Genomic DNA, 27,613 nt, shown 5'->3' with positions numbered 1-27,613 from the left:
TGCCGGGGCTCCGGCCTGTCCATTAATGACGGGCCAGGCCTGGGCCGGCATTACCGCAATTAGCCAGCAATTAGCCAGGAGGGAGCGGCGCTGGGCTTAGCCCCCCAAAAGTTGCACAGGCAGCTGCAGGGAGGGGGACAGCCTGTGACAGGGGCTTCTGTAGGCACTGACTGCATCCGTCTTTCTTGAGCTGCTTCTGCTCCCACCCCACCTCAGGCAGAAGGGCCCTGCTTGCCAAAATACGGCCATTGTGTCTGCACTGAGTTGCTCTGGAGAGCACAAGGCCTGATTCTTCTCTGCCTTATGTGGGGTTTATCTCAGGTAACTTCTGTTCTCAGGAAGTTGCTGTGTGCTAACACTATCCAATCTGTCTCGGTGATAAGAAATCCTCTCTGCCCTGACCAGCACAGCCCAGTCCCATCCCAGAGCCCAGTGGACTGCGGTCCCCAAATGTTCCAAGGACCTTTGGAATGGGCATCACAGAGATGTAGTGACTGCAGCACATCCATTAGAAAGTGAGTTAAACAAAGGAGCACACCTTCCAAAGCAGCAGGCAGCAGCATGGTGGGTGATTTTCTGACCCACTAATGGGGCACATTTCAGTATTGGGAGCCTCACACAGTGATTTCTGTTCTTCTGACAGTGACCAGTGGCAGATCCTTCTCTTGAGGAGGGACACACCAGCCTGCAGAGTGCTGTCCTGCCACTCCGAGGGAAGCAGTAGGTGTTTGCAATTAGCACCTTCTCTCTGTGCTCAGAGGTTTGCTTCAATTATCAGTCAGGTAAGCGCAGCACGGAGATGTTCAGCCTTTGCTGGAGGCAGGTCAGCAGTGGGGCAGCGAGCAGTGCCGTGCTTTGGGAGGGACAGGGGCTCCCCGCTCTGCCCAGGTGCCGCCTGTTCTGCCCGCTGGCCAGCACTGGCACTTCTCAATTCCCACGCCAATGGCAACTGAGGTGACACGTCCGGTCCTTGGCTCTGTCAAACCTACTTTCCTGACCTACTTTTCTTCGCTCTGCAGTGGTGGAGCAATGCCCAGTGTGTGCCTTGTGCTGGTGGCACTGTTGCGTGCAGGATAGCTCTGCTCCCGCCGACTGAGCAGGCATCTCAGCAGCAACAGTTTCCAGGAAAAAAAAACAAACAAACATGGAAATACAAAAAGCAGAGGGAACAAAGAACTTCTCCTGCTGACACCCAGCAGCCAGCAGTGCCCATCTCACCCTGAGAGATCCCCCAGCCCTGCTGTTAAGGGCAGAACACAGCCAGCCGTGGGCCGTGCTGAGGGACTGAAGGATGGCAGGCCCAGGAAGGGCTGTCCTGTTGTTCCTATCACTGCATTCACTGCCACTGCTTTCACCTTCAGGGTAAAAACCAGGCAAAGATGCTGTCACCAGTACCAAAGGTTTTTTCCTTCCAGGGTTTTTTTTTCCTTCTGGGCCAAAACCACCTTTAGCTGGGTGGTTCAATGAACCATGGCTACAATGAAGTCAGTCATTTTATGTCAGTCATTTTATGTATGCCTGCCTTTCCTTGGTGATGGTGGGGAACAGAAGAGGCAGTGGTTGGCAAGCTCTGGGCCTTGGAAAGGGGAAGCAATGGCGAGAGGAAACACTAAACACTTCTGCTGCCAGCCTCTACCTTCACAAAAAATATTTCTTTGTGTCAGGGAAAAATCACTTGGGGAAAAATGTCTTTGCTCAGAACTCCAGGGCTGGTTTTACCGGTGTGTGGTCCTATACTCTCCCTCTCTTCTCTCTTCAGACTCCTTTGCCAGCTTGCTCTTGCACTTTCTCCCAGCCATTCCTCACAGCTTTCCTGTCTGCCTGCTCTTGCCCCAGGACATCTTCATAGTCACAGCACCTTTGTTGCACCAGCTCCCACTGAATCTCTCAGGCAGCACGGGTTTTCCTTGTGTGTCTGTGCTGCAGTGCATGTTTTGCTTATTGTTTCAGCTCTTTAGGGTATCAGATGAGTTCATCAACCTCTTTATCCCAAGTGACAGGACACAGGAGCCCCCACAGATCTAACACACAGTTTTGTTGGTACACAAGCTTTACAGTTCACAGGATGTGCCACTGTATCCAGAAATTAAAAGCAAAAATTCTTTCTGAATTAGACAGAAACTTAAAAACTAGCTAGACTTCTCCCAGCTGGAAGTATGTTGTAAATGAGTTTGGGAAGCTCTCAAATTCTGGCTCTGGGCAGACCCACAAGGAGTGCAGGCATGTCCTTGTGAAATTGTTTTTTTTTTTTTGGTTCAGTGACAGTTCATTGAGCAGGAGATGAAACATTTCAGGATTTCAGGCTGGCATTTGTCAGTGCATTTGTAACTATATGCAAAAATGAGTGCTTGCTTCTGAAGGAAAAGCATAGCTAGGCACATGTGCAGTAAAGGGAATAAGCATTTGTCAGAAGGACAGCTCTGCTCTCTCCCAGCTTGCTGGCAATGCTCATGGTTTCTGTGGTCCAGGATCTCCTCTTACCACGTGTCTCAGCAAAAACCAATGCAGATCCCAGCACATGCAGCCCAAATGCAAGGCCAAAACACTGTGCTAGTGTTGGCTGCCAGAAAGGGTCACGTGCTGACATTTTGTTTATTTTATTCCCCCAGCTTGGGGGGCTCCATTCAAATGCTGGCCCTCGTGGCAGGGCTGTGTCCGTGGGCTCTCAGGGGCTGTGTGGGTCCTGCAGCTCTGCTGCTGGTGCTGCAAAGCTCTGCTGCTGCACAGCACCTGCCACTGATGCATTCTAAGGGTCACTTGCATGGCACTGTGACACAGCCTAACACCTTACAGCAGCAAGCAGGTTTGCAGAAGGACTCTGGAAATTATGCCAAATAAAAACACACTTTGAGGGTTAACTGGAGACCTTCCTTTGAGCCACACTTCACCCCCTTCCTGGAGCCTATCTGTGCATCCATCTGGGTGTGCTCAGCAGGCACAGAGGGCAATCTTGTTTCTGGAAATGGTACTGGTAGCCGCAGTTTTCTGAATCTGAACCCATAACAGAATATTGGCTTGCTTTTTTTTTTTTTTTTTTTCCCAGCGCTGAGTGGACCATGAGAGCAATAACATCTACACCAGCACAACAAAGGAAATGTCTAGTGGTGTGCATACTGACAACACAAACCCATCTTCTGAGCCACAGTTCTAAAGACTAAAGAGTGATTTTCTGTAAAAAGATAAAAATAATGCTAAAAAAATGCTGCTCCTTGATGAGACCCACAGAATGAAAATTAGCCTGGTGATTCAATTTTTATTTTGTTTAAAAGGTTTCCCATTTTCTAACCAGCTATTGCAAAAGGATTTGCCATTAGTAACAGAAGAGGCTTCACATCTGGTCAGGGTTTCACCATCAGACAAAGGGGAGGACTTTAGTGAGGCATTAAATGTAGATAATGGATTATCAACAGGGAGAACAGACCTTGGGAGGGTGGGTGTGGGGAGGGATGAGGGGACGATGAGGCATCAAGGGGCACAAAGGCAGCAAAGTCAGACATCTGGGAGGGCTGAAAATAGCTCTGGGGGGCTGCTGCTCCCTCCTTGGGCGGCTGTGCTGATCCCCTGATGCCTCCCAGACATGGCAGTCAAGAGGGGAAATCAAATATTAACTGCTTTCTGCTCCCAACCTGCATGAGGAAAAAGATGAGTGAAGCAGGAGGGAGACTGGTGGAGCCAGAAGAACAGTAGGAAGCCATGCAGAAGCCAAACACTAAATTATTAGTGAGCATGAGTAGCAAAGCTTTCAAAGGCAGCTTTGACAGAGACACTAACAAAATCCCCAGGGTAAACAAGAGTCTTTGTTAAAATTAGTGTAAGACCTATGTAGCAGCTTTGGTGGATTCAAAGAGCAGCCCTGGGATGGAAGAAGGTGAGCAGGCAGAAGCCAGGAGAAAACAGAGTGCCTGGAAACAGCAGCAGGGAGACCTAGTGGAGCTGAACAAATCCGGGGAGGAGGAAGATTTGCAGTTAATTACACTCCATCCTGCCCAGCAACCCCAGCCTGGAGCAGGACCCCAGGCACGTGGCAGCCCGGAGCCAAAGGCAGCAGCCTGGGCAGCAGGTGCTAGGAAGCTGTGCCCAGAGGAGCACCACCATTGGCAAACACCAGTTCATCCAGAGCACCTGGAGCAGCGGGGTTGGAGCATCAGCAAAGGCTCTGTGTGTCTGTCCTGGGCATGTGGAGCCTGAAGCCTGGCTCTGTGTGTCTGTCCTGGATGAATCCTGGCGTGTGTCCCACGGCACCCCTGCCTTCCCCCTCCTTTGTGCCATGTAAGTCAGGACCCTCCCTGGACACCCACTGTCCCTCTGGGAGCCTGGGGAAATGGGCTGGTGGCTTGGCAGCCCCTGGAGCCTCGGGGTGTGGAGAGCCCAGTGTAGACCAAAAATGGGAGAGCAGGAGCCAGAGCCAGGAGCCTGGGGCATGGGAATGGCAAGATGGGGAGGAGATGCCACGGGCAATAGATTGCTTTCCTTTCTGTCTGCAGACCTCCTTGTCTCTGACACTGTAATAAGGACTTAGACTGGGTGATGGAGGGAGATGCTTAGGTACCCAACAGGAAGGGAGGACCCTCTGGAACAGCCTGAACTGCTGGTTATTTGGCATTTGCAGTATTGCCTTAGAGACGTCTTTGGGATCATGGCACCTTGCAATTTGTCTCTCCAGTGTCTCCCACAGAGTCAATGCCAAGGAGAACTCATTCTGTAGCTTTTCAGTCCCCCAGCTGTCAGCAGAGTATGGTGGCAGTAACCTTGTCCCCTCAGGACAGGGCAGAGGAACTGGGCAGAGAAAGCCACGTCTGCCTAAGAAACAGCTGGGGTTCTCAGGGCAGGGATTGTGCCAGGTCTGCTGCCCACACCAGGAGCCCCAGGGTCTTGGGGGCAAGGTGGTGGGATCAGCCAGCTAAGTGAGAGGATTTGGTCAAGCTCCATTCCTGGAGGATGTGCCGTGGGGACTGCGTGGGCCTGCACCCGCTCTGTCCTCTGCCGTCGGCAGAAGCAGCACCGTTTAAAAGCAGCTTTGGCTGCTCCTCCTCTGAAAGACGGGCCTGGGTCCAAAACCTACTGACGTCAAGAGCAGCCTGGCCCCGGCAGAGCCTGCTCGAGATGGTTTTGGTCTGATGAGAGCTCATCAGTCATAGCAGAGCTCCAGAAACGCCAAACAAAGGGTGGCTCAGGCCGAAGTGTTTGTATGGCCACGTTGCTATAGTGCCCGGGAGCCTCGGGTTTTAAACACAGCCATCGTCACAGCAGCCTTGAGAGGGAGGGATGCTTGTCTGGGTCCCAGGCAAGGAAATGCAGACACAGAACCATAAATCACTTGCCTGTGGCTGAAGGAAAGGAGAGCTCGTGGGCTGTGAGCCTTCTGGGGCGCAGGCCAGTCCCTCCCAGCCTCCCCTGTGCTCGCAAGGGTTGACAAAAACCTCCCAGTCTCTGGTGTTGCTGAAGCCTCTTTGGTGTCTGTCTGGTCCTTGAACAGATGTAGAGATGCCCACAGTTAGGCAGAACCACGGGATGGAGCAATAAGTCAGGAGCCATCACTGTGCTGGGGACTGGAGCATGGGAGGGAGAACAGCAGCCTGTAAATAAGCTGTGGCAGCAGCTGACCAAGGCTTTCTTTGGAGAAGACCCAAGCGTGTTGCTTTGAACATCAGGCACGCAGCACACACCAAAGGGAGGCTGCCTGACCCGGCCAGGACGGATGGCTGGAGGACACAGGGCAGGGAGCCACGGGCTGTAACATGAGCTACTGCAACGATCAGGCTGTCTTATTTTGCAGAGATTGGGCTTGCAATGCTAATGCTCTTGGTACCTTTCCAGCAGGGATGTGCAGGAGCATCCGGTGGGTGTGACTCAGCACAGCAGAGCTGCAGCAGCGTCCCCAGCCCTGCACCACTGCCCTCGTCCCGCCTGCCAGCGTGCCTGGCATGCTCCGCCCAGGGCAGGCACTCGGGGGCTGGCAACAGCCTTGGCCCGGTGGCAAGGACTGGAAAAGGTGGGGCCATGGCAAGGAAAACCTCAACGCATCAAAGAGTGGTGTCAGCCCCGTGGGAACTGGGTTTCTGTGAGTGATTAGATTCCCTAAGTGCTTTTGCTGTAAACTGTGTAGGCATACACCCGGGGTCAGAAGTGACCCTAGCTCTTAACAGTGGCTCTGGAAATAAGAGAAAGGTGAGAGGAGAGCAGTGAGGCTGTCCATGCAGGAGTGACAGAGATACAGCTCCCGAGGACACACACAGATCGAGACAAAAGCCTGTGTGAAGTTGTACAGGCAGTCTCTGGTGGCAGAACAGCCACAAATTCTGCCTCAAAATGAGGTGCAGGAGGTGGCTGTGCTGTGCTCATGGAAGGACAGCACTCTCCTTTGCCTGTGGCTCATGGAAGAGCAAAGAGCCCTGCACAACCAGGGCAGCCCTGGGGGCCCTGGGCCTGAGACTGGGTTTTTCTTATTTGGGTTTCTGTCTTGTAGGTATCTTTTCTGTATGACAAAAGTCCTGGAGGGAAAAAACTATTAAAGATGTTTCCCATTTGCTGGTTTAACTGATGGAACTGACAATTGATAAGTTTTGCTGAAGCAGATGGAGGACAAGCCCATGGAAAATGTACCGTAGGAGAAGACAGGATGCTGAGGCTTCAACAAAGGCTTTTTATCCAAAATGTCAGCTGGTCATTGAAATTAAGTGATGTTAATAACAAAACAAACAGAAACACTGGACAGCAAACAGCCTGCTCCAGTCACATCACAGCAGCTCAGCTCACATCATTATCATTTCTGTAACCACACCATAGGCGAGTATTTTTGCCTCCCCAGGGTATTGAGGTAAAGCAAAGATCCATGTTTCTAATGCCAAAAAGTAGCTTTATAAAAATACCTACTTCCAGGTCTTTTTATTCAGCACAGGGAAGCAAACACTGGGCATGGGCCCAAATTGTACTTTCCTTTGTGGGTCACCTTTAAGAACTGAACAAATGGAGGATCTCGACATTAAAATAGAATACGACTGGAAACTTCATCAGGGATTGAACTCCCCCCGGCATGCCTCCGACCCTCCCTGCCGGCTCTGCTCCCTGGGAGCTGGAGCTCCACGCAGCAGCAGTGTCCAGGAATGCACAGTGGCCACAGGGAGCAGGGTCCAGGCATCCGCTCACCGTGCCGGATGCGCTGCGCTGCTGAGATACGCCCTGACCTTTACAGCCGTGGGCCTTGGAGGGTTAGGAAATCCTGGCCTGGCTGAGGGAAAATCCTTGTGCACAAATAAACCTTGCAAAGCCCCCACTTTGTTGCAAGGTTCCTGCACCGACCTGTGCCCCCGTGGTGGGTGCTGTCATTGGGGAAGCGAGAACGGGGAGAGGGCTCTGGGGAAGGGTGTGTGGTAAGAGAGCAGCCTGCCCACACCACCCAGCCCTTTTTCTGTCAGTGATGGGGAAAAGTCTGCTGGTGACTTCTGGGGCTGCTGTGTGCCTGCTGGGCACCTGTGCCTGCCCGTGGCTCCGAGGGCAGGGAGCAGGCAGCTCCCTCCTGTGCTGCCCTCTCCCTGGTAACAGCAACTCTGCTGAAACAGGTTGTGATGGTGTCTCTCCAGGCACTGGGGGGTGAGCTCAGGGTGAGCAGCTGCTTGGAAACCCAAACCACCCCTGTGGGCCTGGAGGGGCTACCTGGGCATCTTCTGGCTGGTGCCAGTAGATGTGGTCCCTCCCTGGTGCCATGTTTTATCTCTTCATGTCAAGAACATGGCTTTTTCCCTGCAATATTTCTAGATGCACCATTACACCAGGACAGAAAGGCTGTTTCTTGCAGCAGGAATTGGGAAAAAAAGGTCTTTTCCCTCCCAGGTGACAGTGGTGGGAAATGGTTGATAGACAATGGCTCTTTAGGAACCTGTGGGAAGGGGCTTGGTGGCCTGCACCCCTGTCTCAGCTTTTTCTACCTTCTTTATCTGTGCTGCAGTAGCAACAAGAGCCCTCAGCTTAAATCCCAGCAGGTAGGACTATGCCATGCTGAAGTTGGAGAAAGCGGGGCAGTGAGAGGGGAGAGACCTGCCTGGAGCCCCAGATCAGTGGATGTCTGTCCTTCATCCATCCCCACGGCCATGCACCCCCATGTCCCCTTGCAGGCTGTGCAGGGATGCCTTTCCTTGGTTTCCTCACTGTTTTCTGCCTGTACCCCCAACATCAGCCTTCTCTCCTTGGCCTCCTCTCCTCCTACCACCTTCTCTGACTCTCATCCTAGGGCTGGACAAACCACACACCTCCTGCCCTCGCTTGCAGCTGCGGCTTCGGCGTGCTTACATCCAGAGAGCACCATAAATAAATCCTGGACGTATCCAGATTTATAACTTAATGGTCTGGCTATAAAAAGTTATTTCTCTCTTCAGCCCTTTTTCAATAGGCTTGCCCCTCCTCTCCTCGTTTATTTGTTACTATGAATATTTGATGGCTAACTGTAAAAAGAAGTTTAAATACCTAAATTCATTCTCTGGTACAGGCACACTGGCTGCCCTGCTGTTGCCACGGAGTTGTGTGGCAGCCTGGGACTTGGGAGGTCTGGGGAGGCTGTGCAGGACATTGGGGGCTCAAGGAGAACTCACAAGCCAGCATGTGGGGTGAGACCTTGCAAAGGCTCGGGCAGTGACTGAGCTTTAGGAAGGCTTGGTGAGAACAGGAGGTGGCACTGCTCCCACGGTCATCCCTGTTGCTGCCTTCAACCCTTGGCAACTCTTCTTTTCCTTCCTCAGCTCCCTGTCCTCACAGTGCCCCAATCCCTTGGGGAGCATGCTTCTCACCCATCACCCTGTGGGGGCACAAGGGCATTCATCCCTGTACGACAGGCCAGCTGACAGAAAGAAAACGCATCCTTGCTGTGTTTGCACAGAGGATATTCGTCTGTGAGAGGAAGGGAAGAGTTCCCTTATTTCTCACGCAGGCTGGCTGCCAGCTCTGCAGAGGGATGGTCAGAGCTTTGGCCTTGTGTTGGGGCTGGCTGGCTCTGAAACCCACCGTGAGCCACAAGAACAGAAGACCTGCAGTCCCTGTTCCTCGCTGGCTTGGCAGTTTGTGTGCCCAGGTGTGCACAGATGTTTTCTCCCGGCAGGTCCCTCCCGCTCAGGCATGGCTCCTGTAACTCATCTCTCAGCAGTTCTGCCACGTTTTCTCCCCCTCCTGGCCAGGCACATGGCAAGCCCAGACAGCCCCTGCAGAGCAGCAGGAGCCCTTCCTGAATTCAGCCACGCACTGCACATGGAGGCAATGTGTTTCTGTCTCAATGAGACCTAAGAGCACCCAGCCAACTCCATCCAGATTCACTCTCAGCACCCAGGAAAAAAATACCACATCAAATTGGTGGGAATTCAGCTTGGTTTTTTTTCTCCTGCACCTACCAGGGGTGTGGAGTGAAGCCACCCATCCTGTTCTGCCCAGAAAAACCTGCTCTTGCTCCTGCACCAGTCCACAAAGACAGCACAGGCATGAGGAGCGTGGCGACGCTGACAACCATCCCTCACACCATTACTGGAAAACACAGCTCCTGGCCAAAACAACAGGAGGAAAACACCCTCTGGAATAGCACCTCCTGCACAATTCATACCACCCTGGGTTGCTAGAATTTGTCTGAGGTCAGGAGGACCTGCAGTAGCCCAGCCTGTCCCTCTGCACAGAGACTTGCAGCTCATGTCACTGCTGCCTGCCCTGAGCATGGCATGGAGGCTTCTAGGGCATAAATAATTCAAGAGCAGTGAAGAGGATTTCTTCCCCCCTTCCTCCCTTCCCTGGCTTATAACAAATGTTAATTTAATCAATTGGCAGTAAATCTGGCTGGTTGCTGACTCACGACAGATGGTGCCCCTGCGGGCTGTAGCAGCAGCTTCCCTCCCTCCTTTGGAGATGAACAATGCGGGAGCCGTTTCCTTGCTTTTCACCTTTTCCCTCTTTGCCTTCAGTTGGTACCAAACGGACGTGACTGCAAAATATGTCAGAGGCTGCAGGCAGAGGTGCTGAGCTGGCAACAGGAAGCCCTGGCTGCTGGAGATTGGCTTGCTCACAGCCCTGGCTGTTCATAATTTGGGGCTAATGAGGCCACAAGGTGCGCAGGGCTCAAAGGTGCAGCACGGGCACTGCCCGCGGTATTTGCCAGCACCAAGGGGTTGCTCAATATTCAGAAGTCCAGCAGAAGATGTTATCCAGATTCACCATGCTCATGACCTTGTGCTTCTGAGACATGGGGGCAGGACCCTGACAGGGATCTACCCCAAAGCCCTCCACCCCACTCTTTATCCCCCACAACCCCAGATGGGAAGTGAGAGCAGGGCAAGGCTTCGAAGGTTACCAAGGCTTTTGGGAGTATGGGACAGGCAGTGTTTCAGCAAGGACATTGATTGTAGCAGAGAAATTAATTACTTTGTGGTCATCATGCGTGCTGGTGTGCTCTGGTGCTGGTGTCTGCTCACCTGAATACAGGTCATACTCCATTGTCTGGTTGAGGAGGTTGTTTAGAAATGGGAGAGAAACAAATCTCCCCATCATAGGCCTGGCATCAATGCACAGCTACCTGAGGGTGTTATTCTCTTGGGCTGACAGAAAAAGAGGAAAGCAGCTAGACAAAACTGTCTGGAAACAAGTATAAAAGTACCAATTACTGCTAAAACAAGCTCACATTTTTGCACTTTTATCAATCTCTGGTAATGTTTTGACCTGTGTAACAGCAGGACAAGGAGGATGTGACGAGACCAAATTGGAAATTGTATGTTGAAATGCTCCTCTAAATGAAAATTGGCTTACAATGGAATGGATTTTTTTTCTGCTTCAACATGTCCATTTTTGCTTACAAAAAATCAATGACAGCTTAAAAAAATTAAAACATTTCTTCGAAAGTTTAATGGGGAAGAAAAAAAAGAAAAGCCTTTCCATGATGAATGTACCGTTTTCATCAGATAAAACCTATTAAGATGAGCTAGAAAGCTTTTACTTAGTGGGTTAAAGAAAAAAATTACTCCAGTGGCCTTTTTTTGCTGAGATCAAGAGCAGTATGTTTAATATCTGTTACAGCCTCTGTCAGGAGACTACCTGCTGCCTTGGCAAGGGATGCAGTCAATTATCTAATAGGTCCTTCCCGCAGTGGAGCGTCAGGTTGCTTCCGTGCTGCCAGGGCTGGGGGGGATGAAAACAGGGGTCTGGTGTAGCCTCCCCAGGTGTGATGAAAAGGGGGGCTGTGTCGGGGGTCCTGCAGGGTGCTGCTCCCCCCAGCATTGCTGTTTCCCTCAGGGAGGAGCAAGATGGAGTTTTGAAGCGAGCACCGGGAACCAGCTGCAGGCGGGAGCACCTGACACTGGGGTTTCCTGAAAAACAAGCAGCAAATGCCCAGCTCCCAGCAAGGGGTTTGGCTTTGAATGCTTTTAGAGTCCTCATACAGCTTTTGGTTAGAGAAAAGACCTTTATTCTTCATCTGTTGTCCTGTGTTTCCTCTCCTCATCGTGCCAGACACCTGCTCACCATTTTTTGCAGACTTGTTCCTAAGCATTCCTGAAGCATTTGCTGCTTCAGCCTAGGTCGGGTGTCTCCCACATATGCACAGCAGAAACCTCCACTCCTGGCCTTGATTTTCCCTCTGCATTGGTTCTCATCTCCCTGGGAAAGGGATGGTGTCTTTCACGTCTCAATAGATCAGGACCAGCATATAATGAATAATGGAAAACAACTCCATGACCATTCCTTGGATGTCACTTACCCTGACATGGGAAGCACACGAGAGCTGTGAATCAGCAGCACTTGCTGTGGAGAGTGCTCTTTCAATACATTGATTTCGTGTTGCACAGCTCCCTAAAGAGTGTGCAGGGTTTGCTCACAAAGCTTTGATTTGGCTAATCAGCAGGATTATCTGCTGTGGTGTGTCTCGGGGCTCTTGGAAATGAAAGGAATTATAAAAGTATATTAATATATTACAACATCTACTTGCCAGCGGCTCCTGCCCAGCACGGGCCCTGGCACCCACCACAGGGGAAGCTGGCAGAGCTCCCAGCACTTCCAGCATCTCCCTCCTTCCCTGAAGAGTCCCTGTCCACACTCTGCCCTGGGGTGGGCTTGCTGCTGCAATCCCATTTACTATCATTCTAAGTGCTACATGGAGTTTTTCTCTTCCCAGCTGTAGGAGGAATGAATGTCCCTTCCTTGAAGAGCCCAGTGTCAATGCCAGCAAACAACAGGATAATCCAGGTAATGAGAAGGAATATCCAGACTTCTGGTTCTGTTGTTTTGGGGTTTTTTTATGTGACTTGAACTTCTGCAGCATCCCTATAGGGCACATCAGAATACCACCATCCCAGTTCGCATGACACCAACACCAATGAGTTTTCCCTGCCCAGCTGATAATCACTATCAGCCAGTGTTCTTTTTAAAGGAAGCTCCAGTCTGGGCTCCAGCACATGGTTTAATGCATTTTAAATTGTCTGGTACTTGCAGCTGGTGTCTGTGTCCTCCAGCAAGAAGCTTTCCAGGGCACATGTCACCTACTGAAGCAACGTGTCTTTTCTACCCCAATGTGTGGCTCTGGTGTTGTGGAGTAACTAATCCCTTCCCCAAGGAGTCAAATGGCTCTTGAGGCAAAACATGTATGACATGGTTTCTGTATGATTTTTAAAACCTGCTTTTAAACCTGCTTGTGGAAACCTTGAATTTCTACTAGACCAAGATGCTCTGGAGGGGAGCAGCATGGCAATTAAAATGCTACCATTGTTCTGTTTCAATTAGAGGTCCTATTAATTGCCAAGTCTTCAAGGTTTTTAAACTAGCCTCTGGTGAAAGGCTGCAGCAGCGTGTGGAGATAGATTGTGTTCACATGTCATCTCACGCCAGCAGCCATCAGAGCAGCTACTCTTCTGCAACCACACTGGGCTATCACGGCTTGCTTCTTTATTTCTTTTGTCACTGTTGTTCATTACCAAAGAGCTCGGCTGCTGTTCAACAAAGCACTTAAGGCCTTGCTTCATTTGCAGTGAAGTCAATTCCCTTTTGCGGTGCTGCAGCATGTCTACATTAAGGGTTAGGGTGGGAAGAACACCGGATCGCCACTCTGTCACTCCTCCCAGTCTGGGAGTGATGCTTCACCTCCCAAAGCACTGCAGAGAGAGGGACTGCTTGGAAAAAAGTGTGCATTTCCACACATTTCCAAAATACACCTGTTTATTTGAATTTGTTCCTATTCAGAATTAAGATGAAGGTTTCCATACAGATTCTTCTGTTCAATTGACTGGGTAAGGAACAGTATTGTAGTCTCTTCCCAAAACTGTTGTCCTTCCTTTTTGGGGCATTCCCACTGCCCTCAGCACACCATTTCTAAAGGGGCATGCATCTTCGGGGGATGCACTGTGGGATAAAAGGAGCTGGACTGCTATGTCTGATTAGAGGAAAATTATTTCCATATGCACAGAGGTTACTGCTTGCCTGGGAAGGGGATATGGAAAGGAATCAGAGCAGAGATCCTTAAAGCTCACGGCACGCAGAGAGAAACAGTGTGGGAGGAAGAGGAAGGAAGTTTGCAGAGATGAATTTGGGGAGGCTGATTTAAATAAATCCCACAGAAGGGTTTTCTCACAGGAAATATATTTATTGGATCATGAAGGCAATAAACCAAGCAGATGATCCTTATCAAGTCAAGGCTTCTGTGCTCGGGGGGAGCGGGGCCAAAGGCAGCCATGATGATAACACGGGTGACCTCAGTGACGATTTGCTGAGTGACACGCTGAAGTTTTACACGCTTCTCAGAAGCCCTGTCATTCAGCCACTCTCCTTGCTATAAAAAAGGTTAATTGATGCAAACCACATTTTTTCCACCAGCATGTGCCAAAGCAGCCAGTGTATTGTACACACACAAAACAACAACCAGGCTTTCACATGGCTTGAATTAGATGGATGACAAGAGCTACCAGGGGGAGTCAATTAAGCTGCAACCTTGGAGTCAAACTTGCAGATTTTATAACAGTGCCTAGTAAATAATGGGTACTTGCACATCTCCTTTCACTAAGAGGCACTAGCATATGTCTTTGAATATGTTCTCCTGGTAATTGCACAGGGAGCATACACATTTGGTCCTGTTGTCTACCATGAATAATGCATAGCGAAGAGGGGGGAGCCGAAAGTGCCGAGCTGCTGCTCGGTTTTAGATGGACTTTTTTATCATTGTTATTTAGATGTCACAGCCGTTCTCCTAAAGAATTGCTTGCCTCCTTTGTCACTGCAAAAGTGGGCTTATTTAGGGGAGAAACAAAAAAATGAACCATGGACTAAAGCTAATCTGAGATTATCCATGCAAATTGGCAGCTGAGATTCAGATGTGAAAATCTACCCCTGATAAAAATGACTAAGAGGATTTCTGCTGAATTTCGTTTTTCTCCTGACTCACTAATCCATGCTGGGGGAAAATCCTCCTGTCCGGTCTTGTTTAGGTTAAATAACATTAATAATGTTGAGCTGAGGACGGCAGGTATCGGGATCCATTTTAAGCGCGTGCTGCACTGCTGTTGGGCTGCTCACAAAGCACAGGCTTTGCTTCTCCCCTCAGTATTCCCCACATTTGCTTTAAATCAAAAAGGTTAGTCAGCACAGCCAGCTCCTTTGCTTTCAACCTGCTGGGGTTTTTTTTCTTAAAACTCCCACTCAAAAGGCAGAGTCAATTCAAAACCCAGGAAGCCTAAAGGCTAAGCAAGCTGCCCGGGGAAAATAGAAAGAGTATGTGTTTGCAGGCTGAGGTTTGAATATCTTGTAGGAGCCAGAGCTCCAGCTGTGTCTGGATTGTACCTTCGCAGCATTAGCACGCAACGGGAGCATCTTTTGGAGACGTCGCCATGCTGGCTCTGCCTGGCGCCAGCAGCCACGGCAGTGAGGAAGCAGCAATGCTCCCGGCCATGCAGGCAGTTTGGGTTGCCATTTCCGAGGAAAATTTGTTTAAAACCCAGCTTGCCAGTTAGGTATTTACTGTACCCCAGTTTCCATCGTTCACAATGCAGTACGAGAGCTGCCTCCTGCAGCGGTGGCCAAACCTGTGCGAATGCATTTTCAGTAGCTGAGGTGGAGGCTGCACGTGCCGGCGCTGCTGCGTGCAGTGTGAGACTGCTTGTCCCTCGTAACCACCTTTAACTGCTTTGTTACAGCACATGCCGTACAAATTGCTTGCTTCAGTTCAGTTAAGCTAGACTGTTACTTATTATTATCAAGAGCTATATTTTTTTCCTGTGACAACCATGCTTGAAGCCCTCTGGGGATCCTGAGCAGCGTGCGCTGAGGTGCAGCTCCCGGTGGGGTTTCACTCAGGGCTTAGGATAAATACACACCAGCAGCTGTAACTCCTGGAACGTTGCTTAAGCCAGCTCAGCACACAGGGGTGCTGGACCTTCCCTTGGAACACGATTGAGGATGCCATGCAGTTCTTGGTGTGGACAGGACTGTCACATAAATATAGTATAAACCTTTTCACAGGAGCTGGTGGTAGACCATGCAGGGAGGGGAAAATGCTCTCAACAAACACCACAAGATCACCCAAGTAGGGTGGCCTTGCAGTGCCAAGCTGCCCTGGTGTGGGGTTGGGGGCAAGGCCCAGGGCAGCCTCCCTAGATACCACCAAACTTCCTTGGATATCCATCCAAGCCTTGTGGTATGGGGGCTGGAGAGGAAGGAAACAGAAATTTGTGTATGCTTTGTTGCATTTTTCAAGGGATTTTGGGTCCGCTTGCTTTTAATTTCATTAAAATCCCAGATATTTGGATGCATTCCATGGCTGACTGAAAAATGAGGGGGCTGGAAAGGATTATGTGAAAAAGTTGTCAACATATTCCTCTTCCCACACTCTACGCTTCCCCAAAGTGCCCCAAAAACTCCAGAAATGTCAATCAATAATAATTAGCCCATCAGACACAAGTGAGAAAATTCAGGCCCGTGAGCCGGCACGTCCCCCCTCCCCGCGAAGCCGCCGGGTACCGTGCCAGCCTCGCAGCCTCGCCGGGGGCGTGGGAGGATTTGGACGCGGCAGCAGCCTCAGTGCCAGCTCTGGGCACCAGCAGCTCTGGCAATGACAGCCATCTCTGCAGATCCTGCGGCCCAAGCGATGCGGAAGCTGTGGGCGCACAGACGCGGCCCCAGGGCCCCTCTCCCGGGGGACCCGCAGGGGTGGCCTTGTGGCCGGCCGGCTGGAGCGGGGTGACAGCTCCCCAGCCTGCAGCTCCTTCCCTGCCTGCCTGGGGGATCCAGGGGATGTGGCCGAGCAGCCAACGTCAGCATCCAGGCGAAGCTACGGTCAGGAACTGTCCTGCTTGGATAACCCCCAAATGTCAGTGCTGTGCCTCACCTGTGAGCAGAGCTGTGGATGCAGCAGCAGTTTTTAATCCCACAAGTGAGCTACATTTCAGGAAAAGCTTAGAAAGAGCTGCTGAGGCTTGTGCCAAAGACATTTGGGAAGAGCTTTCTGTCCCCCCATGCCCGCCTGCTCGGCTGACGAGCACAGACCCCACCACTTGCTATTAATCACACATTGGTAGCACCTGGCTCCAGTACAGGGTTTTTTACTCTAAAGAAATTCCTCTAAACTAATGAATGCCATTTAGCTAAAGTGTGTTAGAGGCCTGAATGCGCCCAGGAAAGCTCCCTGGGCAGAGGGGCTTTCTTTAAGGGTTCAAAGTCTGCTAGATGTGTTTTAACCCTTAGATGCCTGGAAAAGGTCTGTGTCTTCTGTAGGAAAACTGCCATCACTAGATTTATGAACACATAAAAAAAGACCCATGTTACAAGTTCAGCTCTTAGAATGGTCACCTTTTACCTGGCAGTAAAATGCCTTTAGTCTTCCTCTGTCATGGTGGGATTTCACTTTGTACTCGCACAGTGACTCTGTTCAGGTCTGGTGGGGGCTTTACTCAGCTGCAAGGGGACCCAGAGCTTGCAGTTTCTGGTAGATGTTAGCAGCTAAAACCTCCCTGTTTCCCATACAAAAGCTGGCATGCCACACACATGAGCACATCTCCACATGCAGCCACGCTGCAAATGATGCAACCGCTGCTGGAAATGCATCAGGGCCCCAGAGGGAGCCACTGGCGACTGGTGCTCCTGGAGGCTGTCAGCTCCTGCTCTCCATAGCAGCAAGACACTGTGGTCAGATCACCATGTGTGGGGGATGTCACAAAATCAGGACAAGCAGTGTAGCTAGTGGAAAACCAATATATTTCACTTTGAAGACTCCGAGAAGGTTTTTATGAGATTTTAATTACCCCATGTTTTAATTATTGATTGATCGGTCCCCCAGTGAAGTGAGATTGCCAAAAAGGAGGCTTCAGGACAGAGTAAAGCCCATCTGTGTCTCTCTGGGTGTTAGTTGCTCGAGGCACATTTAGTAGGGCTGTTGCCTGTGCACTAAAATGCAGACATTATGGAAGGAGCCTGGTTCTTTACTAAATACACTGCAGGCATCAGTCCCTCAGGAGCGATGCCTTTAGCCTTCAGCCGCTTTTCCATCACGACAGAGGCTGCAGCCACTGACCCAGGGCTGGCAGTGCCCTTCCCTTCGGAGAGCTCGCACTGAGCTCACTGGTGCACAGACTTCCCCACGCCGCTCCCTGGCACCGAGGCCACCTCTGCCTGCCCCTGGTGACACGGCTGGGCTGTGCAGCAGCTGCACGCCTGCTCTCAGGATGCTGCACGGAGCAGAGGAGCACTACACACCTGTGCCCGGCGTACCGTGCTCAGACAGACAGATGGACAGAAGGACGCTCAGGTACAGCATCCCAAAATCCTTCTCCTGCAGCAGGAAGGCTTGTGCTCTGGCAAGGGAAAGATTGTCCTGTAACAGCCCGTTCTGGCCATCATGTGGAAAGGTGGCAGGCGCTGGTTTATTTATTTGCAATGCCCTCCCACAGCCCCAGCCTCCCCTGCCCTGGGGCAGCGCTGCCCGCCCGTACCCTGAGGGTGCTGGGCCACCCCCTGCAAACAGGGAGACATGTGCTTCATTTCAGTGGCATGAGGAGTCCCACAGGGGCTAATTATAACTCCTAGGATTTTATCAACAATTAGCCAGCACGGATGGTCACATATCTGCACAGCACCAGCTGTTATTATCGGCTGGGCTGGTAGTAATGCTGGCTCCGAATTTTCCCAAGTATTCCCCATCTTGAAGCCTTGCTTTTGGTTACTCACAAGGTTGCTGAACTCTCAACTGTTTAGACAGACGTTCTCCATCCCAAGAATCTGCCTACAGGGAGGTTTTATTTTTGTCTAGAAAAATTCAGGCTAAGACAAAGAAATGGCTTTGCTCATGGAAAGCACTCTCTAGTTTTAGGCAGCTCTGGGCTTTCCCTACTTTGGGAACTGGATACTTTGCAAATGTGATTTTTGGAGTACATAGCCCATGTAACTCCCTGCTGAGCAATCTCAGGAGTCAGAGGAGCTTTGTGACAGGGCAGGAGGTAGTCACAGCATCGTGGCTTCTGGCTTGCTGCTTCTCTCTGAAGCCACCAGCGCTGGAGGTTTGCTGCCATTAATCTCTAATATCTGGCTGCTTTTTTCCCAGCCTGGTCTATACTGAGAGAAACCCAGCCTGGCAGTTCAGTGTTCATCTCTCAGGGGTCTAACACAGGGGGAAATGCTGGCAAGGAAGCAATGAGGCACATGGGCACCATAGGAGATATGCTGCAAAGCCCAGCCCTGCTTGGGCTCCAGCTGAGGGGTCTGCAGTGATCCCTGGGTGATGGGCCTGGACAGACCATGAAGATGAGGGGAGCTTGAGCAGGGATGGCAGATTGAGTATCCCTAGGGAAACTGCCTCCCCTGAAAGGTGTCAGGAGTATTTGGACTGAGCAGAGATGAAGGGCAGCGTATTTCTTGGCACGACATCACTGCAAGCACCTCCAGGGAGCAAAGGGGTGAAGATGCAGAGAAAATTGGGAAAGAAAGGGAAAGAACTGATGGGGAGGGCTAGCAAGGAATGAAAGGACAGGGTGGAGACATAGGGCTGGCAGGATGATTAGCACCAGATGGCAGGTATCAATTATTTACCATTTATGTACAATAAAAAAATACAATTTAAAGATGGGAAGAGCATGAAACAAGCTCAATAGCAATTCAAAAGCATATGGAAATAAAATGCAGCAAATTAAGGGGTTGTAATAAATGTGCATTACTGTTTGTAATGCCCCTGAAAGAATTATAAATGTGAAGCCTTTGTGAATAACACTTAAAAATAAATGTAACATAAAAAAGAAATTAGGTACACAAATAACTTTACATTCAGGCATTTATAAAATAAAATCTGTTTGCAGCAGCTAATTAAGAAAAGGGCTCTAATGAGCCTCACTCTTCTTTACCTTAGAGACAAGGCTGAAATGTTAAAAGTGGATATAGGTATGGTGGGTGCCATTAAAAACTCAACTTCCCTAACTTCCCAGCCATTTCAGAGATGAGATATCTCTTTTCCAAAGACGGGAGCTGAAATTGCGGTGCCGTTAAACCTCCGCCGTGCCTGGAGATGCCATCTGTACCTCCCTGCGGACGCCCCGCCGCTGGCACCGCCCTCCTTTAGCATTGCCACTGTTACTCCATTGCTGGATCAATAAATTAACGTGACTAGTGGGAAAAGACACGGCTACGCTGAGCTTGAAATGCGCAACTCCCAGAGAAGATCCTGTGCTGTTGTGATTGGTGTTTTTTGGTTTACCACAGGATGGGTACTGCTGGAGCCGGCAGAATAATCTCAGCGCAGTGAGCAGGGCCAGTGCCACCTGAGCCACGCACTTTGTGTAAAACAGTATGTTACAAACAAAACAAGGTCAAAGCAGATTATTCCTTTCTAGTGGATTAAAAATCTTCCATCAAAATATCATTAAGCTGATCACTTCCCACAGAGCATTTGCTTTTTACTAGCAAGTGCTTTCCAACAGCTGTACAAAGAAGGCAGATCAGCAGTGTTCTTTGCTTTGCTCCCCTCCCACCCCAAATTATTGGCAACCACTTTGAAGTTCTCCACAAATAATGTTTCACTGGGCAGAAGCCTGGGGAAGGTTTGTTCAGCACTCAAATTGCATTTTTCATCTTTCTTTTCTAAAGAGCACTGGTAGCAAAGGAAGCAACTGCCAAAAGGGGCTGGCTTTGTGTCCTGAAGTTTTTGATGTGGAAAATCATTTGGAGAGAGGGGGTGTCCCACAAAGGCTGTGGGCAGCAATGCTGATGGGCTGGATGATGGACAGAGTGGCTGCTCCCAGCCTGGAGAAGCCTTGCCAGTGAGATGGCAGTGGTGTTGTCCACGCTGCAGGACAATGGCATGGGCCACAACCCATCCACGTGGATGGAACAGAGAGACACCACTTGCCCTGACATTCTTGCATTCGCCTCACACACCAGCATCACTTCCATATTTTTAAATATTTAATCTGCGCAGCCTGGTTGCCATGGGAACCCTCATGTAGAAATCTGGACTTTGGGTTAATCAGAAGGATCCTTCCCATGGCTGGGCAGGAGCCGGGCTTCCCCGCCGTGAAGTGCCAGCACCGTTCCCTTCGAGGGCGTTCGCTCCGCCCTGCTAGAGGGTATTTTAGTATCTGCCTCCAATGCACTGCCACCTAAGCTTTGGGAAATCCTCTCTCTAGCACTCAGGTAATTCCTGTTGGAAGTCCTGGGCTGCCCCAGAGTACTCATTGTGGAGAAAGCTCTTTTCCACAAGCAGTCTAGGAAATGTCCGTGCCACCTGGTCAGACACCACAGGACGCCCCTGGTTCCCACTGCACACAGTGCCAAGCAAGAGAACGGAGACCATGAGCAGCCTGCTGGGAGAAAAGAGCTCTGAATTCTCATGATGGGCTGAAGACAATCATTCCCTTGTTCATTTCAACACCTCTGTAAGAAGCAGGGACTTGGCCTGAGGACACGGAATAAAGCACACAGGTTATCAGCAGAGCTCAGCCTCTCCAATTTGGCCAATATACACCAGTGTGTGTGAAAGGACAGGCCCACTTAGGAATTTCATAATCCTTTCACAGATCACCTTTCTGTCTTTATTGTCTGGTTTGTGGTGTGAAGTGCTCAGCGTGCTGCGCAGCACAAGCAGCTGCACCTCCTGCACAATGGCAGAGATGCTTCCCTCAGCTTGGGCCCCCTCCAGCAGATTCCTGCTCCCACATGACTCCCACAATTCATCCTGCACTCAAGCTACCAGGAACCACAGCCTGACCAAAATACAGACTTCTCATCCCATGCAATCGTCCCAGTTACCCCCCAAAAGATCCATCAGCCACAGGAGGTGTCCAAGAGTGGGAGATACTGGTGGAAACCCACAGCCACAGCACCTGGGCACAGGGTTTCACAGAACAGAACACAGTGCTTTAGTGCTCATAATGACCAGGATGGGTTAGCCAGGTCATCCTTATGGCTTCATCCAAAGCTTTCCATCTGTCATGGAGGACTTTACATTGCTAACATTTATGTGGGAGTAAATTTGTGGCTCTTGGTCTGCTTTCCTGGCCACTTTTCCCTTCTGTCACCCAGGGAAGACAAGGTGTCACCCTTCACCCCTGTGCCCAACCCCTGACAGTGGGGAGGAGGAGGAGAGGGGTCCCCCTGCACAGCCAGGACTTCTCTTCCTGCCCTTCTATTTTTAGATGTCTCCTCCCACTCTTGTTTAAATATATTACCTAGATCCCTAGTATTTGCCAGCTGGGGGTAGTAACACTGGCTCCCAAGGTGCCTGCGGCATTTACATGAAATTAGGCAATGGAAGAAAACTGTCTCAGCAATTACGTGAGAGATGATGGTGAGCCAAAAAGAAAAATGTATGCAAAAGGTGTGTTCTCCTGCCAACAAATTAGGGTTAAATTACAGACTTCAAGAGCCTTCAAATAACTTAAACATTGTATTACAAATTTAGTTTCAATTAACAAAATTAATAGGAAAATGAGATTATTGCCTAGCAGCTACCATAGGAGGTAAACAGCAATGACCTTCTCTCTTGTCACCAAATGACTCAGTTAATAAAAAACCCAAATTAAGACAATTTCCTCAGTGCTTGCACTCTGCAGCCCTCCTGCGCTTTGAACCAGCCCAGGGGCTGGGGTTCAGGTGGGTGAGTGCCACACAAGCCTCTCGCAGCTCCTCTGCAGCCCTGCCTGAGCTTGGCACGAGCTAATGGTTGTTCTGTCACCTCTGTGCCTCCCGACCAGGGCGCAGACCCAGCCGTGCTCAGCTCTGCTGTGGCCACTGGCAAGCACTGCAGGGAGCGGGGCCAGGGCCCAGAGCATCCCCCCGGCCTGGGTGCTGTGACCAGGGGGAGCAGCTCTGCCCCGCCACATCCCCTACGACAGCGTCTCAGCAAACAACTCGCTGCCGACTGCCCTTTTTTATTACTTTACAGCACAGTTTTTCCTCAAATTTTATGGCATTTCATTAGAGCCGCCAGAAGGTGATACTGCCCCCTTTCCAGAAGTGAAATAAATTCAAGTTTTATCGCTTCTGGAAATGCTGGAACAGCTGTCAGGACATTTGATGGATTTTCTCAATTACAGGACTTGTGGAGCATTTTATACTTACATCCGCACCCAAGTCTAATACACTGTACTAGATGTTTGTTCCCCCCCATTATCTCTTTGCATCTCCCTCTCTAATAATGGTCAACTTGTTACTTTTCCCTTAATTCCTTTTTTCACTGTAACCTTTCTTTCTCCACAGTCATCACCCAGTGTTTTCCTTCTTTACTTCCCAGTAACATGTAACTACTCCATGCAAGCAGGCAGTGACCCCACAGCTGGCGAGTGCCCCTGTGGCAGCTTAATCAAAAGAGCTCTTCCCTCCAGTCCCAGCTTTCGGGTTGGATGGCATGGGGACAGACTGAGCAGGAGGACTGACTCCTCTGCGCTGCCCTGGGCCTTCTGGGCACAATTCCCTTGGAAATAAAGCCCCTCTCTACCTCCTCACTGATTTTGGACCTTCCCAGTGCAGGCAACGCCCCACATGCAGGGACCCATCCCCACCTGCAGGTCCCCCTGTCCGGGCCAGGGTGCACAGGAGGAGCCCCACTGCCATCTCCACCTCCTCAAGACATCCCTGACAGATGAACGCTCATTTCCCACTGCTCCCAAGGGAGCCCTTCTCATCTGGGCTGCTCCAGGGACTGTTTTCCAAGTGATCTATAAGAAATAATTTCTTAGGCTCTTCTCCACCCTGTCATGTACCTGACAGGCTGTATCAGCTCACACGCCACCACGATCAGATCCCATACTGATGGAGGCATTATCTCCTTGTTGCATCTTTCAGTGAGGATACACCACTGAGGTCTAGGGATTGATGGACATATGGTTTTTTGTCGGGGTAAAATTATCTCAGCTCACCAATGAAATGCACAAGGATGCCAGGTTACACCTTTCCCTTCTTTCTGTCTGCGATCCAAAGGGCAGCGACAGCTCAAGGTCTGCAGCTTCCCGAGGCAATGAGCAGCACAGGGGAACAGGAATGTCTCCTGGGCGCATCCTGCCTCCAAAATGAGGAGAGTGTTGGGGCAACAGAGCTAAGCACTGTTGAAAAAGGCTGCTACTGCTTTGTGTCACTTAAAATAAGCATTTTAAATCCATGCCTTCCTCTGAGGCACAGGGAGAGGAAATCCTGCAGAAACGAGTGCCCAGCACTGTGTATACTTCTAGAAGAAGTTGCAGCAGTAAAAAAAGCCTGTGTGTTTTGAGGTTTGCCTAATTTAACCCAGAACTTCATCTCTTTGAGAAGATAGGGGCAGCCGGGGAGCAGGATAAGGGCTCCACTCACTGTAGGAGCAGGAGTGAAATAGGGTTGAGATGAAGATGCAGCCCAGCCTAGAGGAGCACTTGTACCCTCTCATTGCCAAGATCAGGCATCACCTGAGTTTTCCACCTTCCCCCCATCCCCTGCCATCTCACCCAAGAGAACTGACAGAGAAATATGAAGGAGTGGCTCCATGCAGAACACTGTAGATCTGCAGGAAATTTCCACAAGCCAAGGTGTGATCCCAGATTTATTCAAATTAGAACAATTAAGGCAATTAAAGGCAAAGAAGTGCTTGGGGAAGGGGGGAATCTACTACCAAACAGACTTGCTATTACAGTCTATCAAATTGACACAAAAAGATTAAAAAGCTGATTTACATTTTAAAAAAGGAATAACAAAAAGACTAGCATTCCCTAAAATAGATAACACATCCTGCTGAGAAAATCACTCCACATGTAAAAGAGAAGCAAAGGTGATTACATATAACAAAACTAATCTTCTCTATTGCTTTAATCACCTCAGACCATTTCACCTGCTTATTTGGAAACTGTTAACCCAAGGAAAAAATTATTGTGAGGACGTCCTCATTTCCAGAGCTATGCTCGAATGGGCTTGTTTTCCTAGACATCCATCCCCAGTGTCTTTAACAACAGCCATTGCTCTGCAAGATAAATGTTTGCCTAAGACTATTCTGTAGTTAATGCATATATTCATGACTCAAGCATAATGCAGCAAGGAGAGAGGGTACCAGAAAGCTGTGAATGACCCACCAGGGTCATGGCAGGAGTCTGTCTGTCCTACTACTGCACAGCCAGCAGTAAATTTTGCCCAGATTTTACAGGTGTGTAGTGTAGGGGCCTGGAGGGTGGCCTGGGCACAGGATGCACAACAGTAGCTTTGCATGTTTTCTTCCTAAAATCCTGACTGGCAAGGTCAGGAAGGAGCTTATCTGGGGCTGTTCACAGAGCTAGTGACACGGGTGTCTGTGGGATGAGCAAGATGAGGGACGATCACCTCTCCTTTCATGGGGTGCCTTCCACCCCAGCAGCTCCAGGACCTCCTTGCGTGCCAAAATCATCATTGCTGGGAGCAGCAGCTGGTCAGCAGCTCATACTCACACCTGTCACAGCACAAGAGAGGGAGGGCACTGCATGTCGTGAGCAGGAAGAGAGCTTTTTGACTGGCAGCGTGGATTTACCGTGCCAGTGCTGCCAGCTGGGGTCAGTTCAGAGCAGCATGCACCGAAGTGCTTGCATGCACCCGTGTGCACACGTGTAGGGGTGTGTGGCACACAGCAGTGCCCCGGTGAGTGCAGAGCCCCTGTGTGCCCATGGCTGGCCCCTGCCCTGCACACCACACCAACACACAGCCTGCAAGCAGCTGTGGCACAGCTGTGCTGACCTGGTAGCTGGGAGCCAGGGGCTCGCTGCTGCTCTCCAGGGAGCCAGAAATTGCAGCGGCCGGCAGGGGCACAGGGGGAGAGGATGTTAAAGCAAATGCATTTCACACATTGATGCTGTGGCCTCTAGTCAGGGTGAGCTGCAAAGAGCCCCAGCTTTCAGATGCATGTGGTGTATTGAAGGTGCTGCCTCTGCACTGGCAGCAAGAACAGGAGTGCCTCAGCTGGCTGCAGGGACCTTAACACACTGCATCCACAAAGCTGAATGTGTTGGCCCTCTGCTATATGTGCATTATTATCTTGAATTTAATTGTATTTGATACTGGGATGCAACACCTCTTGCTAAATCAGCGATGGTTCTTTCTTCACTCAAGTATCAGCTTGTGAGATTTTACAGATGGCTTATTGTTGTGTGTCACAGCTTTGGTCCCACTGAAGGCTATGGAAACTCACCGACAGGGCAGGTTTTGTGTCAGAGCTAAGTGAGTAAATAAACATGCACAGGAGGCTTCCAAGCAGCAGTGGCCTGGAGTGGCACCGGGTGCCACTGCTGTCACTGGCAGCTCCGTGCCATGGCAGTAAATTCTTGCAGCTCTCCATAACTCACCCCAAACACCTCATTCATTTTTCTTACAAATGCAGTTTCGCCATAATCTCCAAATTCAGGACTGGCATGAGTGATACATGTTATGCTAGCATGTCAGTGAGGACAGGTAAAAAAAATCTCTCTCCCGGTTTCTGCGTTAAAAATCAGTTCAGGCTGGAAATACGTGCACTGCCCTTTCAGACACTCATTACCTCCAAAAGCCAGGATATTCAGAAGAGGAGAAGACACCAAGCCTGGGTGCATGGAGGGAATGGGGGAACAGCAAGCATCCTCCTCCCAGCCATAAATCACAGAAATCAAATTAAATCATGTCAAATTGAGGGACAAAAAGCCAGTTATAGATCCATTTTGCTATGGATCTATAGCCGACATGGCTTCCATTTGTGACTCGTTGAGTGACATTACTTATCCTGAGTGCTCCTCTGACAATATAAGCTCTTAATGTGAAGACATGTGTAAAATTACAGTAAAATGAATGAAACCTGGGAAATTATGTAAAGTTTACAGGGTTCCTAAATTTTTTCTTTTTTTTTCCCCCTTTCCTTTTTTGAGGCTTCCTCTCAGTTTCTGCCTTCTAAATGAGGATTTGGGCAATGCATCAGCTGACAGTGCCTGCCTGGAGCAATGGGCTCTTCTGCTTTTGATGCATCTGAGCAACTTGAAACTAATACCAGCATGCAGTGTACAGTGAATAGACCTTCACGTTGATGAGGCAAATCCTGCAGCACTTAAAAGCAATCTGTGCTGAAGTGTCCCATGTATCTTCGTCTTCAAAGTGCAACACACTTATGAAAATTGCAGATGCTGTGGTGCTATTTGTCTGGAAGGAGACATTACAGGTGACATATGAACCTGATTTCTCAAACAGATGAGGTCTGTGAGAGGATTAAGGAAACATCAATAAATTAAGATGTAGAATAAAGTTCCTGCTGTTTTCCTTGGCCTCTCTCTTGTTGGCTTGACAGTCAAGTGCTCACGACTGCAAACTTGGCAGAGCACCAGGCATCCCTCCTTTGCCTACTGCTATAATATAAGCAGATCTTATGCTGTGATTCCCCCTTGGTAGAGAAGGCAACGCCCCAGTACCCCTGGCAGTGTCCCCTCCCCAGCCACCTGCTGCCAGCCCCTTGGCCAGCAGCCCTGTGGGTACACAAGGCATCCAGCAGGCACATGCAGATTTGCCTTGAATTTCTTCTCTTCTTTTTCTAGCTGTGCGCTGCAATCCCACGTGGTGCCTGTTCCTGAAGTCCATCAGAGACAGCATGGATAGTCAGTCTGGCTGGGAGCACAGGCATGCAGGCAGCTCATGGGTCTGGGGTACAGCCTGTGTCCCCACATCAAAAGCAGGATCCCTACAGAAGGCAGTCACCTGAGCTGAAGACCCACATGGAGATTTCTGGGGTTTTTTTCAGTGTCCTTTGTGCATGAAATAGGGCTAAATGCAAGGGAAGAAAAGTTTCTTTCTCTGCAGTGACCCCAGGAACAATATCATTAAACCCATATCACAGCCCCATTTGCAACAGCTCTGCGCTGTGCTTCCCAAGGAGACAAAGTACAGGAAGAGAAACCAAATTCCTGCTGCCATCTTCAGCTCTGCCCTGATAATGCATTGCAGCAGGGCTGGGTAGCCCACAGCCCCCAAAGCTCCCACAGGCAAACCCCTGTCCTGGCTGCTCAGGGGAAGAAAACCTGGTGCTGTCAGGAGTGGGTGCTGGCTGCCAAGCCAGAGAGCTGCACTGGATGGACACCACCCCAAAATCAACATTCCATTACATAAATCATCTGAAATCCCAAATATGTCTTTCATAAAGCATTCAGAGTGACAGAGCAAGGCATCAAAATATTTTGCCTTTTCTTCAAAACAGAAT

The 27,613-nt window shown here is 50.1% G+C and overlaps 1 long non-coding RNA gene across 2 annotated transcripts; it reads left to right on the top strand.

Moving 5' to 3' along the window:
- Positions 1-11: 11 nt before the first annotated feature.
- Positions 12-26,680, top strand: LOC135308751 (uncharacterized). 2 transcript variants are annotated; one of them, XR_010369124.1, is made up of 5 exons: positions 12-321; positions 406-515; positions 644-782; positions 12,131-12,201; positions 26,298-26,680. It is a non-coding gene; the product is annotated as an uncharacterized LOC135308751 (long non-coding RNA). The 2 variants fall into 2 exon arrangements; XR_010369123.1 differs by having other exon boundaries at positions 13-515.
- Positions 26,681-27,613: the final 933 nt, after the last annotated feature.

The sequence above is a fragment of the Passer domesticus genome, chromosome 10 (assembly GCF_036417665.1).
Source record: "Passer domesticus isolate bPasDom1 chromosome 10, bPasDom1.hap1, whole genome shotgun sequence".
Lineage (NCBI taxonomy): Eukaryota > Metazoa > Chordata > Aves > Passeriformes > Passeridae > Passer > Passer domesticus.
Note: the sequence above shows the minus strand (reverse complement) of the source record. Positions and strands in the feature narration are given on the sequence as shown.